At 42.2% G+C, this 12746-nt stretch overlaps 1 protein-coding gene and 1 non-coding gene across 11 annotated transcripts in view; one reads left to right on the top strand and one right to left on the bottom strand.

The window, feature by feature from the left end:
* DISP1 (dispatched RND transporter family member 1) overlaps positions 1–12746 on the top strand; it is a 198634-nt gene that overhangs the window by 53163 nt on the left and 132725 nt on the right. The gene's annotated exons all lie outside the window — the stretch shown is intronic.
* LOC135982704 (U1 spliceosomal RNA) lies at positions 11370–11526 on the bottom strand. The gene has a single exon (XR_010600261.1). It is a non-coding gene; the product is annotated as a U1 spliceosomal RNA (small nuclear RNA).

Raw genomic sequence — 12746 nt, 5'->3', positions numbered from 1 at the left:
CACCCTGTTGTGTGTTACTGCTGGATTATAGCCTGTCTTGTGAAAAGGTCTTTATATTCACTTAATTTTTTTATATTCCTTTATCAATTATTGTCCTTATCTTAACAGGTGTCTATAAAAATACAGGATATTTGGGGGCAGTGGACTGACTGACTTTTCCCACCACAGTTTGGAGCAACCATGGAAAAGATTCTAGCTGGATAGTGACTGTGGCATGAGAGCAAAGAAATACAGTGCAATGGAAATCGTCACCTCGGTGAGAGTGGAAACTCACTAATAGATTTGCTGGAAAGTGTCTCTTAGCAGTGTTCCTTCTAATTTTTCCCACCCATGTGCGGAATGAATTTTATGATGTGCACCAATATAGAGGTGATGTTATGGAGGTGATGTACACATCACATCCATATTGGTACATATAACAAAAATCATATGGTGGGGGTGGGGTCGAGGGGTTTGGAGTGTGGGAGGGAGCTCAGGGCTGGGGCAGAGGGTTGGGGTGCAGGGATGTGAGGGCTCCAGCTGTGGGTAGGGTGGGGCCAGAATGAGGGGCTCAGGGATGGAGCATAGTGTTAGGGTGGGGGGGATGGCTTTGGCTGGGGGTGCAGGCTCTGGGGTGGGGCTGGGGATGCAGGGTTTGGGGGTACAGGAGGGTGTTCTGGGGCTACGGTGGGGAGAGAGGACTCTCCCCAGGTCTATCTCTCCACAGCAGCACCTGAGCTGGGGGGGAGAGGCGGAGGAGGGGTACCACAGGGTACTGAAAGGGGTACAGGAGTCTGGAAAGTCTGAGAGCCACTGGTCTAGACCTACCACAGAAAGAAACTGTGAGGTTTTGAGGTCAGGCCTTTTTCTGCTACTGATGGCAGAATCCCCTTGTAGCCACAGTCTTAATTTGGTGATTAAGCCTAAGCACAAAAATCATCCACTATCCAAAAGGATTAACATCAGGGGGCCTGTCATTGCCAGGTATCTACATCAAAGGCATCATCATGGCTGCGCTCCTTGTTAGTATGAAGTGAAGAGGCCAAGTCTGAACTATTTTCTGTCACTGTTCAGGTCAGGCAAGTCACTGAAGTGGGGAGGAAAGTTGGTACTACTGTTATACTAGTAGAATAAAAACCAGCAGGATCTTATTAAGAGGGATAAGGCAAAGATGCCACATTTATTGTAAATATAATGATAAAGCAAAAGATAAAAGTAAACAACGTTGTTTGACTACCTATTCCGATCACTACTTATTCCTTACACACACACACACACACTCTCTCTCTCTCATTCAAGTTCTGTATAGGTGTTATAGTTACCAGCCTAGAAGTTGCTCATGCCAAGTTACTGGCCAGGTATCTTGGTCATGAGGATGGAGCCGAGTCCGTGTCAGGTGCACCTGATGCTCCTGGAGGCTGGCAGCAGAACCAGAGACTCAAAGTCCTCAATCTTTAGAGTCCATTCTTATAGGAATTAATTCCTGTTACTCTATGGGAGCAGTTTCATCCTGCTGTTGCTGACTCAATCAGCAGATGGCACATTTCTGTCCAAAGTGGCACATTCCTGGTGGCTCCACACTGTCCAAAGTTTGTGTTTCTCATCCTTCCAGGTGATGGGGTGGATCCCAGTTTACCCTCCGGAGGGGTGGGGGGGTGTTGTCTCGTGGTCCTACTTGACACATTCTTCGGCCGATGGATACTCCCTTTCTAGGCTGGCGCCTCCCTAACCATTCATGTAAATCAAGCATTCATCAACATACATTCCATATCTTAACCGTGTTTTAATTTACTGTCTCCACCACTTTTGGGGTGTGTGCTAATTCATTTGAGACTCCCGGCCCTTTAATCACAGAGGGTGGGGGTCTGTTCCTAGGAGCCCTTGCTGTTACAATGAAGTGAAAGTCACTTAACGGCTTATAGCGTTTGTTTACATTGTATTAATTGCTTCAAGAACAAAGTCAATTAACTTGTTTGTAAGTTTTACATAGTGATAAAGTATCTTTCACAGGACAGATATAATCAATGGTTTCTACAGACAGTAGCTTACAAGTTTTAACAGAAGACCCAAGAGATGTTTGTACTTGGTGAAACTGTTGGATTTTAAAGTGTGGGGGACAAATTATGGGGGAATGACTGTTAGTACCTTCTTTAATATCCCTACACTACTGTTACCCATACTGTACCTGTTTATGTTGACAAAAGGAAAATGCATGTTTCCAAGCAGGACTATCTGCATCTGTCATAACTAATAAACTAAAAATATTTTAAAAAAATATTTAAGTACTTGCTTACAGATGAAGGAAGACAGAGGGAGAATATCTAAAGAAATTGTAGGCTTGGCAATGAAATGGGTGAAAAATATTGTTCAAATTATGTTTTATATAACTTGACAGTGCCCCCTTTTTTTAAGTTCCATTTCCACTGTGACCAATAATTCTGAGTGCCTGTAAATCCTCTCCTTTAGTTGGATTTTTTCCCTTTTTGGATTGATAGAGGAAAATGACTCTGCTTTTAATGATATGCATGTTTTTAAACTCAAAGTGACACAGTTTCTCTTTTGTATGCTGTGACTGTCATGCACAGTAAAAGGCTACAATTAATTTATCTAGAAAAATGCAGAACACTTCATTGATGCTCTCTGGGTCTTGTATATCTTTTCATTTCATCATCCTCTATTTGGGGTTATGCTAAATCTTGCATTAAAATGTGCTTTCATCACTGGGCAGTCTCATATTAAAGTGATTTTGTGTGAGATAACTGGAATGCTGAAAATGTGGTCCATTAAAGTAACTGAGGTTTATTGGGGTTCATTTTGCTTTGCACATCTTAACGAAACAGCTGGATTTACCCATATTTGGTGAGTCCACCAGACATCTTTGCTAAGTATATTACTGGATGGATTTCTCTTATTGTATTTCTCTTACGCTTATCATAGAATTTAAGTACTATGCTGAAAAGGAGCAGCACAGACTTCATTTCCATCCTCAGTTTACATGTTATGTCTTCCATTCATTTTTAGCACAGAACATTAGTTGCATTAAGTGAGTTTGGGCCCAATGACACTTCAGTAATAAGGATGACTTTGGAGCATACCTGTAAAGGAAAATGTGAAGTTTGTTAGGCTGATTACAGTTTCCCTTGGAGAAAAGAACAAACTCTTAACTAAAGCTAGGTATTTTAAGTAACTTCTATGTGATAAAGATTGTGCATGTATGAAAAAGGTAATTAACAATAGTTTTATGACTGAAACTTTTCAATGACCAAACCTAGAATAACCCATGTGTGAAATCTGCAGATTGGTTACCTTTTTGAATTTAAGATTGCAGTGTTGTTGCATTTCTCCTATGAATGAATGGTTTATTAATTAATGGTAGGGGGACTTTCCCTCTTGGAAAATGCCTTCTGTTTGGGGAGTCTTTTAAATATGGTGACCAGGAACCAACTTGTGTAATTCTTGGAAAAATTATTTTTAATCTCATTTTCTAAATTCCGGTTTTTTCTTGTATTTTTAGGAGGGAAATTTACACATTTCAAATAATTGGAAATGCTCACACCAAGTATTCACAACTGTGGATCTAGAACTTAATTTACAGTGTAATAATATTTGGGGATGCAGTAAGTCAGGCTGTTTCTCAATTTATAACTTTGAAGTGAAGAAAACAAAAACATAACTTGTACTTTCATTAAAGTGCAGTAATTAAAATCACTGTGATAAAACAATTTTATGATGTTTATAATTTTGACAGTTTAAAAATCATTTGTCATTAGTTAAATGTACAGTGGCAGTTTTAGGTTTAGAGGAAGCTCTAGTGACCGCCCGTAAGAAGTAATTCAATGAATCCGTCATTAATCATTTCATTCTGCAGCTAATAATACTGGGTTTAATCCAGAAACTGAGAAATTTCCTCGGGGAGAATTTTTTCCTTGTTGAAATATATGGGGGCATGTGTAGTAAATTTAACTGGAGTTAGCTGTTCTTGTATTTTGAGAAGATATAGGGACTTTCTCTAAGCCCTGTACAAACCTCAACAATATACAGGGTAAGTCAGTTTTTCTTGAAATATTCTTCCATCAGAATTCTAATAAGATGACATGTTTAAAAAAACATGTCAGTGTAAATAGTCAGCAGCCCAACTTGTTTTTGGCTGTCATTTGTTCCTCTTATTCCAATGGCTTGCAAGCTAACTCACAACACTCTCTATTCTTAAAACAGGCTCTATAATGAGGAGCCCAACCATTTTATTTATGATCTGTATATTCTTCTGAAAGTATGGATGTTTACTTTCTGACCATTGTTCACAGAAACCGAAAAACTTACCAATGTTATGAAGGCTACTGTATACGTGATAAAGATAATTAGGCTCTGGTTGAACAGTTACAAATTTCTATGCTGAAAGAGGAGTACAGTAATTTGGGTAAAAATGAAAAATAGAAATTTAGATTCAGTTCTGGAAATGGAAGTCCTTTAGTTATTCACAGTGGGTGTGGCCTCAACAGAAGCAGTGCAGGTGTCCCACCAATGTCTTAACTCTGAACTGCAGAGAGCAATTCTAATGATAGGAGGGTTGCTCAGTTCAGCAGAATGCAACTTGTGGTGGATCCTGTGAGGAGTACAGGCAAACGCTAGGAACTAGACAAACTAACTTGTGGTAATCTTCCAATTTTGGCCAACTTCGGTCCGCTTCAAATTAGTGGGGTGGAGTTGAAAAACGTTGAATTTAATCACTGCTGTTCTGAGTCATCCAGCCCCATACCAGTTTAAAACTTTGAAGAAATCTGTCAGTCTTTCTAAATAACCATAAACTAAATAAAGCTCATCATCACACTATGCTTTTTATAATTGGAAACTTTTGGGGTTTTTTATAAAGAAGTGTTGTGACCAGAAACACACACTAACCCAGGGGTTCTCAAACTGGGGGTCGGGACCCCCCAGGAGGTCGCAAGGTCATTATTGGGGGGGGGGGTCGCGAGCTGTCAACCTCCACCCCAAACCCTGCTTGCCGCCAGCATTTATAATGGTGTTAAATATATTAAACAGTGTGTTTAATTTATTAGGGGGGTCACACTCAATGGCTTGCAATCTGAAAGGGGTTGCCAATAAAAAAGTTTGATACCCACTGCAATAACCCTTTTTGTTTACTGTAAGAAAAATACAAATGGGTAAAGAACTCAGGACTGAGCAAAATGTCTACCCAAGAAAATTGATCGTGAAACTTTCCTTATGACTGGAATGTATACATTACAAATGCTAGAGTGACACAGCTGCAGTACTGTAGTGTAGATACTTTTTCCCTTGCTGTAGTAAATACACCTTCTCCGAAGCAGTAGTTAGGTCAACTGAAGAATTCTTGCTCCTGAGGGCATTCTGCACCAAAACATTTTAAATTCTGTGCCAAAAAATTAAAAATTCTGCATACAATATTTTAAAATTCTGCAAATTTTATTCATCAAATAAATGTGGAGGCTCCAGCATGGCATTGGGGAGGGGAGCACAGGCCACTAGCTGCACAGAGGTGGGAGATCACTGCAGCTCCACTCCGGACTATGGACTCAGTGGTGAGGCTGCACCAAACCCTGACACAGCGTAAGGACCCGGCCAGGCCCAGAAACATCCCAGGGCCCTGCCCCTCTGTGTGGGCAGGCAGGGTCAGCAAGGCAGATTCCAAGTGTGGAGGGGCTTAATGTGGGGGGAACCAGGTGTGGGTTGAGATGGTTCTGTGTGGGGCAATCCGGGTGTGGGCAGTTCAGTGGAGGATCTGGGTGTGGGGGGAATCTGGATGCACAGGGACTTGTTGGGGGGTTCTGAGTGCAACAGTAATGGGACTCTGCAGGGGAGTCCTGGTGAAGGTGGTTGGGGCTCAGCACAGGGCGTGTCAGGATATGGGGGGGATAGACCTCAGCAGGGGGATCTGGGTGTGGGGGACTTAGTGGGGGGTCCAGATGCTGGGGGAGTGGTGCTCAATGGGGTGGGGATCCAGGTGCAGCTGGTTGGGGCTTGGTAGGGTGGGAATCCAGGTGTGGGTGGCTCATTGGGCGGGTCCAGGTGCAGGGGGAGTGGGACTCATCAGGGGAGTTCTGAGTGTGGGGGAGTGAGGCTTGGCAAGAGGGTCTGGATGCATGGGGTTGGGTAGATGGAGGAGTAGCTCCCCGTACTAGGATCCCTCCCCCTGCAGCTGAGGAGCAATGGGTGCAGGAAGCAGGGGTGGGGTGGGGGGAGTTTGCAGAGCTTCCTGCAGCCAGGGGAGAAATCTGGGGGTGGGTCTAACCAAGCCCCGGATGCTGTGCAGGAGAAGAGGAAGTCCCGTCCTTCCCAGCCCAGCTGTGATTACCAACTGAGCCCAGCGCAGGATAGGAGCCACCAACTGGGTCTTCACCAGTCCCGCCTTCTGCCCCACAGTGATTTACCTCTCTGCCAGCTGCTTTGGGCACCTGAAACATACTGCTGGGGAGGGTTGCATGACTGTTCTTGTGGCTTCCCTGCCAGAAAGTCATTTTTCTGTGGGAAAGCAAAGAAATTTGCGGGGAACATAAATTCTGCGCATGCGCAGTGGCACAGAATCTCCCCAGGAGTAAATTCTTTTGTTGACCTAGCACTGTCTACAGGAGGGCTTAAGTCTGCTTAACTACGGCTATATCTACACTAGAAATATTACAGCAGCACAGCTGCAACTGCACTACTGTAGTGCTATAGTGTGGACACTTACCACAGTGACAGAAGAACACTTTCTGTCACTGTGGTAAATCCACATTTCTGAGAGCAAGTAGTTCAGTTGACAGAAGAATTATTTTGTCAGCCCCTAGCACTGTGTCTATACTGGGGTTAGATTGGCTTAACTGTGTCTCTCATGGGGAGACATTTCACATCCCTGAGCAACACAACCTGTTCAACCTACATTTTAGGTGTAGACCAGGCCTAAGATTACTAATGCCCAAATCCTGAATGCAGTACATAGCCCAACTAAGTGGGCTGAGGGGGGGGGTTGGGAAGAGAACAACAGTTTTTTCTTCAGGCTGTGGAACTGCTCTGCAGCTGCTGCCGTCTTAGGATGAAGCAACAAAGAATCCTGTGGCACCTTATAGACTAACAGACGTATTGGAGCATAAGCTTTCGTGGGTGAATACCCATGCGTCGAATGAAGTGGGTATTTACCCACAAAAGCTTATGCTCCAATACGTATGTTAGTCTATAAGGTGCCACAGGACTCTTAGTCTGGATCTGTAAAAAGCAACAAACATGGCTACCCATCTGATACTTGTCTTAGGACATGGATACAATTGCAAATGTACAGTGTTTTGAGTTAAACCAGCCTTCGTAGAACACAGTAGAGAAAGCGCTGCAGTCTGTCCACACTGACAGCTGCGAACGCACTGGTGTGGTCACATATGCGGCACTTGCAGCAGCCACAGAGAGCAGTACATTGTGGTAGCTATCCCAGCATGCAAGTGGGGAGTGGAGTGTGACAGGGAGTGTGTATGTGGGGGGGAGAGAGTGGGTTTTTGGGGGGCTGAGAGCATGTCAGCATGCTGTCTTGTAAGTTTAGATAGCAGCAGATCCCTCGTCCCCCGCCTCTCTCTCTCTCTCTCTCACACCATTCCACAGTAATGGTTTGCTTTGATATCCATGTTCCTACAGCGATTCCAAAACAATGACAAGAGTGGCCACTTGATTTAAGGGGATTATGGGACGTTTCCGGAGGCCGATCAGAGTGCAGTAATACAACACCTGGTTCACGCTGACACCCAGGAATTTCAGGAGCGCTCTTCCCACGGAGTCAGAGTGCTCTAAGTGCCTTGCCAGTTTGGAAGGGTCGTGAGTTAGGGCCCACGGGGCTGGTTTAATGCACTCTAACTTGCAAGTGTAGCCAAGCCCTTAGGGCTACCGTAGTCCCTGAAGCTGCTGTGTACTTCTCACCTTGTGTTTTGTCCGGGGTGCGAATGGTATTTTGTCGCTGAATCTGTATTCGGTGGATCCACTGGTTCATGCCCAAGCTCCCTTCTGTGCTGGAGTAAAATGATCCCCCACAGGACTGTACTCTCTGATGTGCAGGGTGTTATAAAACCCCTGTTCAGCCTTCCTAAATCCTTCTTCTTACACAGGGGAACTACAACAGTTTTGTACAACAGTTTTGTACAACAGTTATATGCATCCAAAGAAGTGGGCTGTAGTCCACGAAAGCTTATGCTCTAATAAATTTGTTAGTCTCTAAGGTGCCACAAGTACTCCTGTTCTTTTTGCGGATACAGACTAACACGGCTGCTACTCTGAAACAGTTTTGGTGCTTTCAGGGTTCCCAGGGCCTGCCAGGAGGTGGAGTAGGGGGCGGAGGGGAGGGAGGGAGCGCAGGAAGAGAAGGGTATTTAAAGAAAGTTTTATCTTAAGTACAGTTCTTTTTCTGTAGTTAAACTGTTTGAGGTTTAGATCCCTTTCAGATGGTTTAATTCTTTTTTGGAAAGTATTAAGAGAATTGAGTTGTTACATCTTATCTATTTTAAAAGAACTTTCTCCAGTGGTAAATGGAAATGTAATATTAAATTAACTGTCACCTAAAAATAGATCTAGCTCATACAAATAAGTATAGCTCAAAACAGGTAGCCTTGTTTGTCTACCTAGTAATTGTACAAGCAGAGATCTGTTTTTAACTGAAAAATTATAGCCAAAATAGTCAGAATTCAGCCTGATTCTGAACTTTTTTTCTTAGCCAGATGTCCCATTGAACATACCAAGCCCAAATCTCAGATATACTTCAGGTTTGGCAAGCCTTAAAATGTGGACAACTGGCCATGCTGGAAAGACCTAACTTTCAGGATAATATGTGGAGTATGTTGAACTGTTCCCAAGCAAAAAAGTGTGTATGATTTTTAAAATAATTTGGCTGGAGTTTTAAGTGTTTGGCTATATTGCAATAAAACTTCCTGCAGCACCAGTGTTTTTTTCCTAGGAGTTTTGAGACTTCTATCAAAGTAGTGACTAGTCATGCATAGTTCAGGATATCCAACAAGGATATAACCTAACGTGGTTTGGCTTCAGGTAATTGATGAGCGCGGCTGCTTTGCTGAAAACATTGGACCAAGTTTTTTAAGGCATGACTTTTGAATATGTGTAAGAAGCGTGATACAAAAAGGATAGATTTGGCATTTGAAAAATCATGCAGACAAATAGAGAAGCTGCAGTACATTTTAAGAGCCAGATATGATGCATATATTTAATAGTTTAGGTTTGTCTGTTATAAGGTTTGAGACCTACAGTAGTAAATGTAAAAACATGTTTGTCTCAGATTTGTTTTAGAGAACTGCCTTTGAAATGATGAAGTCCCCATTTTATTATATATGAAATAATTTTGTTTTGATTTTGAAAAGTGGTGGCTTTGGTGTAATCTAAACAATGTAAAGTCAGAGAGTCCCAGAGAAATCTGACATCTCCTTCTAAAGGTACTAAATGTTAGTGGTCTGAAAGGTCTGGTTCTTGATTTATCTGAATGCATGAGAAATTCCCAGGCTCCCATATGTTTGCTAAGAGACAACTAGAAAAGATTGACTCTGCATTGCAAGAGCTATGTTTGGGCAACCCTCTCAAAGGCAAGCAGTCTAGTGAATAAACATTAAATTTGTGCTCAAATAACATTTTCTCTTGCCTTGTCTGCTTGGGCCTTCATTAGTGTGTCAGCAAAGCTAAAATCAAATAAAACCTTCTGTATGTGCTGTAGCGGTGTCCGTTTACTCAAACCACTTGGAGCTTTTTTGTGAAGAAGAAAAGTAGGATGGTGCTTATTTCATTTCCCTAATCAAGAAAGGTGTGGATAAACTGTTGCTGCTGAACAAAATGCGGGGTGGGAGGAGCAGCTTGTGCATTCTTTGAAGATTTGGACATTGCTTTTTGGAAATCCCTTGAAAAAACAAGTGATTAGAGTGCTTGGCGTAGCAGGTTTTTTTTGACTAAGTAGTAACCTCCCAGGATGAAGTCTGAACTCTTCATTCGGTAGAAGAAATGTTTGAGAGCTACAAATGTTGCCTAATTTGCTCTTAATTGAACACTTCCAACTTTCTGCCTTCATCCATGAAGGAGAATAACAAAAAAGAATAATTTTGAACTCCACAGGGTATGTATTATCTGTATTATTAATATTTTTGTGGTCATAGTAAATTCTGATTCTAAGTTTAGTGCTTTTGATGCTTAAAGACAACAAATGTTCTGTACCTTTTAAAAATCAGTATGCTTGATACCTGAATTAATACAAATAAAGAACGTAGGCATTTTTATTATCTGAAATAGGAACGTGAATTTGGACAAAAAATTCCTGTGGTTACATTAACTTGGTATAGTGGCAGTTGCATTTTTTTGTGTGTGTGTGTGTACTACTGTTGCCTAAATTTTTCCAAATGCTAGGAGAAAGCACACTTTCATGTTGTCTGCATGATTAATTGCACAAGTCAGAAATATACGTGATATTTGCTGTAGAATCCTATTAAGTGGTTAGAATATTAATGTTGTACAAAGGATGGCTTACTACCTATCGCTATTTGCATCATTTGTTTTTTGCATGTACAGATAAAGCACTCCCTTATAGCTTTCCCTCCATGGTAATTTATAAAACACCCTAGTTTGATATTCTGTGTGTGCATATATTTAAGTAAGATTCATATTACTTATAGTTCATAGTGGAAAACATACATTTGTGGTAAAAGAATGTGCATAAGAGTATGTAAGTGTGCGTAAATGTTTTTACAGCTGCACTTCAATGTAACTTGTTCTCTGTTTACAGAATCATGCAATGCATTTTGGTTAATAACAGAACTATTAAACTTTGCTCTGAAAAATTAGGTACCATTACTAGCAGGTAGCTAATGAAACCAATCAATTTTCCTCTTCAAATAGGCTTTGCTTTGAACAAGATGCGCTCATATCATCACTTGAAAATTACGTAAGATATTAACACCTTGTGTCTTAACCTACATGCTTTGCCTTATTTATGAAGGCATTTTTGCATAGTCCACATTATTCGCACAAGAATATATTAAATCTGAATTTGCTGCTTGTGATACTTTCTGCTTAATAAATTACTTGGATTTTTTTTTTTATTTTAAAACTGTGACTATTGGCTCCCAAGCCCATGTATGGGGGTGAGGGGGAAAGTGTTAGTTTGTTAGTGGTGCATAATTCTGTGGGAGCTAGGACTCTGTGGTTTTTTGTGGCGCAATGTAGGGCTACTTCCAATTAATGTCAATATTAATTAAAGGACATTGTCAGTAAAACATTTCTCTCCATTTGATCTACATTGAAGTTAACTGATACTGTAATTTTTCTACTCATCTATAAGTAGGCAGTGCGTAACAAATGAAGCAGTAGGATACAATACCTACGTGTTTATTTCTCTGTCTTTGACCAAGTGCCAGGGGAAAGCATGAACGCAGTCCCCCACTACCACAAATTATGCAGTCGAGTTTCCCGCATTTGGGGAAATCGCAGGGGTCATCACACCTGCAGTGGAATGGATGAGCCTGGGAAAACCACTTTCATGATCATAGTATCTCCCCTGCCAATACCTATGTGGTAAGATGCAGCTATAGGCACAGTTGGGATGTATGGTACAGCCAAGTTCTTCTCAAATACCAAAGTCCGAGAATCCCTGCTGGAGAGAGCGGCTTGTTGCCATTTTATATAAAGACTAGGAAAACATGATTGTCATACTTGGAATGGCTTAAAATATTTAATAAATAAGTAACCACTATTTCTACCCTACTGTATTTGTTTGCAGAACCTAAAGGCTTGGCTACACGTGTGAGTTAGAGCACATTAAAGCAGCCCCAGGCGCCCTAGCTCACTACCCGTCCACACTGGCAAGGCACATAGAGCGCTGTGACTCCAGGGCTAGAGCGCTCCTGGTACTCCACCTCAGCGAGATGATTAACACTTGGTGTGCATTGGCTGAAACGCACAGGCATCAGTGTGAACGAGGTGTTGCATTACTGCACTCTGATCAGCCTCCGGAAACTTCTCATAATCCCCTTAAGTCAAGTGGCCACTCTTGTCATTGTTTTGGAATCACTGCAGGCATGCCCATACGCTCTTTAAAAGCTCCGTTTCTGACAGCCAGCATGCTTATCTGCTCCGAGACAAAACAACCATTACTGTGGAATGCTGTATGTGAGAGAGGGAGCAAGGCGGAGGGGAAGGGGGACACAGAGGGGGTTTGCTGCTGTCTGAACTTACAAGACAGCATGCTGACATGCTCTCAGTCCCCCAAAAACCCATTCTCTCTCCCCCCACATACACACAACACACTCCCTGTCACACTCCACTCCACCCCACTCCTCTCATTTGAAAAGCACGTTGCAGCCATTTGCATGCTGGGATAGCTGCCACAATGAACTGCTCTCTGTGGCCATTACAAGAGCTGCTAATGTGGCCACGCCAGTGCGCTTGCAGCTGTCAGATTGCAGCGCTTTTCCTACTGCGCTCTATGAAGGCTGGTTTAACTCAAAGTGCTCTACATTTGCAAGTGTAGCCATGCCCATAATGATTTGAGTGTCTACTCCAGTCAGCATTGGGACCGCATTGTACTGGGCACTGCATAGACGAGTAACACTGTCTTGCCCTGAGAAGTTCAACTCTTATTTTGTTACAACACTCTCTGAACTAGACACCTTCAGTCTGCACTACTTAGCCTTCAGTATCACTTAAGATGATGCAACTTCAAATATTTCCTTTTCACTGTGTTTAAATAAACAAATCGTCAAAGGTGTCTAGTTCTGTTTAATAGAGTCTTA

Source organism: Chrysemys picta, chromosome 3 (assembly GCF_011386835.1).
Source record: "Chrysemys picta bellii isolate R12L10 chromosome 3, ASM1138683v2, whole genome shotgun sequence".
Taxonomy (NCBI): Eukaryota; Metazoa; Chordata; order Testudines; family Emydidae; genus Chrysemys; species Chrysemys picta.
The sequence above is the reverse complement of the archived record's forward strand: the minus strand, read 5'-3'. Positions and strand labels throughout refer to the sequence as shown.